The sequence below is a fragment of the Eptesicus fuscus genome, chromosome 12 (genome assembly GCF_027574615.1).
Source record: "Eptesicus fuscus isolate TK198812 chromosome 12, DD_ASM_mEF_20220401, whole genome shotgun sequence".
NCBI lineage: Eukaryota > Metazoa > Chordata > Mammalia > Chiroptera > Vespertilionidae > Eptesicus > Eptesicus fuscus.
In genome coordinates this window covers 44602459-44608458 of record NC_072484.1, presented here as the reverse complement: position 1 = coordinate 44608458, position 6000 = coordinate 44602459, and positions in this window count along the sequence as shown.

Sequence of the window (6000 nt, the reverse complement as noted above, 5' to 3'; positions counted from 1 at the left end):
GATAAGGGGGCGGGGAGAATGGGATTGATTGCTAATGTGTACAGTTTCTTTCAAGGGTGATAAAAAATGTTCTAAATTAATCATGATGATGGTTGCACAACTCTGTGAATAGACTAAAAAAAAAAAACCACTAAATCATAAACTTTAAAAGGGTGAATTTTATCTCATGTGATTTTTATCCCAATAAAGCTGGGTTGTTGTTGTTGTTGTTGTTGTTTAAGAATTAGAGACATTGCTCTCAAGCCAAACTCAAGTACAGAGGTTGCTGAACTGACATCCGACTTAACTCATTGCCAATGCCTGGTGCTGTTTTTTCACCACTAACAGTTGGGTGGTGTCCTCCAGGCTTATCCATTGTAAAGGTATTTTGAGACTGTAAATATTCTTGCCTTTATCAAGCATTTTCAAATTTAGCACCCATTAATGATTCTTGCTTGGATCATTATTTCAATGACTGTTTCAAAACAATGATTTTCTAATCAGTATCCCATTTATATTTATTAGTTGATATTCTCGAAAGCCATTCTTAAAACTGGTAAACCATGAGGAAAAAAACATGATTGAGCATAGATTATCTCTATTTTTCTTTCAACCTCTTCTCTGAATTTTTTTAAGAGAAAGATGGTCGTTTTCTGAGACATTGGCTCTGTTCAAATCTGAGAGTGTCCCACATACCAGGAGAAGCCATTAAGAACAAAGTGCTGTTGCAAACTCTTACCACCACTGGAAAAGCAATCCAAAAGCAGGTACTGAAGACTAATGTACAGAGACATTATATTAAAATACAAATGAGTACAAATTAACTGGGGATTATTCTTGGCTGAATTTCTTATAAACATCTATTTTATTCCACAGGGAAAAAGAGACCAAATTTTTTTTTAAAACTTGTGTGAATTCCAAGATCTGTCCATGCTCCATTAGATTTAACCTCCAGAACACAAGTGTGGAATCAAAATCATCCAACTCTAGCTTTTATGTGCTAGCAAACTCAATGCTTGCTCATGAAGGCTCACAGAACAAAGAATGTTGTGAGTAGTAAGTAATTTGGAAAATCCGATCCTTTATGTAATTGATACTACTACATACAGGAAGGACATAGTATACAAAAGCAAGGCCCTCTTCCTTCAATAAGTCCCTACAGATCTCCACAGATAGTTCTGAATTTTGTTCATTTTTTTTTTAGTGAGTTGTCTCTTTCAAAAGTAGAGTATCAATTACTATTACTTTTAAGTTGCTTTTATTGACACCAAAAATCATAAACTCCTACAAATCAGTTCATCTTCCCACCAAAATTATGTTCTATCAAATGGGTCTTTAGTTTAATATCTCTTCCTTCTATAGTGAGTTTCTCAAATATAGCAAAACATTTTTTAAAAACATAATTTTTGCAACTTTAACATCATTTTTCAAATAGATTTTGGAAACAAAATGCTTTGGTATTTAAAATTTTGAATCAGAATTTAGATAAATGGCTAAGACACGGGAGTTTAAAGCAAAAGCTTAACTTAAAACAGAAGCTCTGAATGTGTGAAAACACAACTCAAAGAATGTAAAAATTATGGGCAGTTATGGTTGATAGGTTGCAGTCTCTGGTCTTCTCTACAGCGAACTTGACAACAAGCAGAGGAGAGGAAAGCAGAGTGGTAAATCTGAAGCTGTACTTAGAAGCTTATCTTTAAAAATAAGTTTTCATTATATAAATGCAAATAATCTTGAAACTTGATGTTCCTTTTGTGAAAAAACAAACACATATGTCAGAAGATGCATAAATGTACTTTAAATGCTTAAAACCATCAGTCTACAAAGACATTTAAAATTTAGTCATCTCATTTCAAAGGGAAGTCTTTAGAATTTTTCTAATTAACCTGAGTCTTAACTTTAATTTTTAATTTTTAATATAAATACTATCAAATAAGTAATAAAAGACTGCTTAGAGGTTCCATAGAGGTCAGTTTTAAAATCAATTGTTAGGTGAAACTCATATAATAGAAAAAACAGTGGTAAACCATGAGCTGAAGATATGGCCAAATCCATTTGAGGATCAAAAAGGGGCTGGAAAAGTATCTCCATCAAAAAACACATTTTAACATGTTCAGTACATAAACAACTGATGTAGTGACTAAGGTAAGCTCATTGTTAAGCTAACAGCTGGATAAAGCATAATTGGGCCATTTTATTGCATATTGTTCACCACTTAGATATTGAGAATGTGGATGAAGACACATTAATTTTAAGATACTGGTGAAGACTTTTTCAAGAAGGCATGTGAGTTTAGTGAGCAGGGATGGACTTAAAATATGCAGTAAAGTGAAAATGGAATCCAGTCCATGACAAGCAAGACTAGAAGCCATAACCTGGGTCAATGTGATTCCAAACTCTGAACACAACATTCTCCCTATGCATCCCACCACTACCTCAGCCCACAGACTTTTTCTCTGGAGGTGATATACAGGGGAGAAATTGTTGAGGACTTCAATCCATTCTCATTCAGGCTGTAGTACTCTCTTTATGTAAGCCTAATGCATAGCCCCAAAATTTCAAAAGGCCATAAAAGTTTAGACCTAGAAATATATCAGAAACCCCTCTTCCTCATTTCCCACAGACCTGAACAGATTTCTATAATTCTATCCTTGTAGATATATTTGTTTGGCCATGGAAATTCAAAAGTTGGGGTGGGGGGGGGGGTTTCACCGAAAGGGGCAGTGAGAGACTACCAAAGTTACAAATACACCATTATAGATGGAGTTGGGCAAACTAATCCCTAAAATCCCAGCTCTGGGTCAGCAGTGAAGATCTGCACCTATTCATTAAAGTCATGAGGGAATCTGGATTAACATGTTTTCCAAAGGATTAAAACTATACCTCTGTTTCATTACCTGTGAAAATTAAGGGCTGGACAAAAGAAACTCTCAGTTCTGACATTCTGTAATGGCAGGCTTGGTGTGAGGCATAATAGGGTGCCATATTTGTTCACATGATAATTGAATGGGAGGACAATTGAATTGACTGGTGACTTAACCAAGATGTCAAGGTTGAAAGACCTCATTAAATGCCATATTCATGATGCAACCTTACACATCCCCCAACCATGAGGATTTAGATTTTAATTCATTCAGTTAATAAGCATGCACTGAGTGCTTACTATATATACTCCAAGGGTTTATGTTATAAGGAGGTTCTATTACTCCCAAGGTCAGCTCAAGAAGGTTTATGGAAACACTACAAATATAACCTGGTCCCTAACAAGCAAGAAGGGTGATGGGTTTACTGTTGCTGCTGTTGTTGCCATTGTGATTTTCCTGGTTTTTACAATCATCCTCATTTTCAAACATCACCTAGGAGCCAGCACTTATACCACCTGATTTGCAGACACGCCCTTAGAGGTACACAGTGTTATTCATAATAGCAACACTTTAGCAAATTCTTTCATACTGGGCTTAAGATCATTTCCATTTACTGTGGAGACAATCTTTTTAATCTCAAACAACCCTAATCTCCAGGATGAGTACAGGGAGGGGTGAAAGAAAAAACTGTAGAATAGGCAAACTTCATCCAAGACTTTTCCTTTCCACTGCTCCTGGGACACAGCCTGGTAATATCACTTTTCTTAATCAGCATTCTCTTACTGATGAACGCCCAACATTCAGGTCCCAAAGAGAAATGAAACTTTCTATCATTTCTTTTTTTTTTTTCTTTTCATCATTCCTTTTGAAGTGAAAGGTACCTCAGCTGGTACGAATGATAAAGTTGTGCCAAGTGGAATCTTTCCTACAGTATATGTGGCCTTCTCTAGATACCCCCACTTCCTTTTCCTCACACCTCCACACTGCCAAGCCCACCTTGATGAGCGCATTAACATATCAATAGGGAGTATTTTCAAATCTGTGGAAGAGGCAGTCAGGGCTTTGGCAAACTTGTAAGTAAAGCCTGAAATATGCAGCCCCTGAGTCTCTAACTAAAAGGCATGATTTTTTTTAAAACCTGTTTGTCAATTTCTGCAAAAATCTTGCTGGGGTTTTTATCAGATTTGCATTGAATAGTACTGTGTTTTATAGTATTTCTATTTTTTGTTGGTTGTTGCTACTATATAGGCATACAATTGATCTTTGTATATTGACCTTCAATCTTGTGACCTTTCTACAGACCTTCTTAGTTCTAGTAGCTTTTTAAATAAAGATTCCCTTGGATTTTCTACATGGACAATGATGTCACCTGTAAATAAAGATAATTTTACTTAAAAAAATAAAATAAATAAAAGGTATGGTAGAGTCCTGTATCTGTTTAGGCTATTTTCTGTCTTACCCAGAGAAATATAAGGAATAAAAGGGCAAAGGTATGTGCTAAAGTCCCATTGGCCTTGAGACTATATGATGGACTTGTACTAATTACAATGATACTATTCCCAAGATCTCGAAAATAACCTATTACATCAATGGGAGTTAAGAGATTACATGGCAACCATGTCATCTGGAACAGCATCATTCCTAAATCACACCAACTGCAGGTTCTCAATGTCCTGGGTGCCACATTTGGATCAAAATGCGCAACTACAATTAAATAACATTTCTCTGGGCCACAGAAATGAAATAGTCACAGATAGGACTGTTTCAACTTAAATAATTTCTTAAACCTTTGACATTTGTTCCAATTTATTTATATTAGAAAAATAGGTACAAGATGTAGGAAAATGAAAAAAGCATAAGTAATAAATACTAATGTTAAATTAGGCATTAAACTGGGTATTTTATTAGTTTATCTCACCTGACGCTCGATTGGAGATAACGAACATTATACCTATACTACAGGTTAGTGACTTGCCCAAAGTCACTGAACTCTAAATGTGATCAAACCCATATCTTTCTAACTCTGAAATCTGAGTTGCCTCCAAAATTATATGCCTGTGTTTTGTGTCCAAAAACAAACAAAATTATTTTATTTTATTTTTTAAAATATATTTTATTGATTTTTACAGAGAGGAAGGTAGAGGGTTAGAGAGTTAGGAACATCGATGAGAGAGAAACATCAATCAGCTGCCTCCTGCACACCATCTACTGGGGATGTGCTCACAACCAAGGTACATGCCCTTGACCAGAATCAAACAGGGACCCTTCAGTCTGCAGGCCAATGCTCTATCCACTGAGCCAAACCAGTTAGGCAAAATTATTTTATTTTAATTGTGAAAACTGTATGGTGGTCCATTCCTGAACAAGTTGGAAAGCCACGATCTTGGCCTGTATCTCTGGCAGGTTTGTCCTCCCTCCTGTGAAGTTGACCCAAATTATTAACCCATATGTTGACTAGAATTTAAGGAAGTCTTCAGGAATTTGAGCTTAAAGATCCCAGGATTTTAGAGGAGGCCAGGAGAAAATTAAAGGCCTCAAGGAAATACTCATAAACTCTTCGTGTGCATGGATTTATTATCAACAATCACTGATAGAACTCTACCAAAAATTGGGATTTGGCAAACCCCAGCTGCCACCCTGGCAGACCTTCCCACATTGGGGCAAGCCTGTATGCTCTTTAGGCTACAATTTTGTAGTGGAAAACTTAGGTTTATAGTACCTTGGGGAACCCTATTGATTTTAAAGAATTATTGTTTCTCCCTGCCATGCAGCATGTACTGAAGTATGAATTCTATTTCTTACAACAAAAATAATGTATGGGGAAGTGACAGACTCTTAGCAGTACATGTTTATTAAATACTAGAGGCTTGGTGCACGAATCTGTACACGGGTGGGGTCCCTCTGGGTGGCCTGCAGGGATCAGGCCAAAACCTGCAGTCCAATGCCACCTGTAGCTCCTACCTGCTGCTCCCACTCATCCCGGCCCCAATGTGCCTGCCGTGAGCTCGCGCCCAATCAGCCTCAATCGGGAGAGGTCTGTGCTGCAGCAGCAGCAGCACTTGCCAGCCATGAGCCCTGCATCTGGTGCCCTCCCAAGGGGAGTGGCCTGCGGGATAGGGCTAAACCAGCTCTCTGACATCCCCTGAAAAGTCCCGGA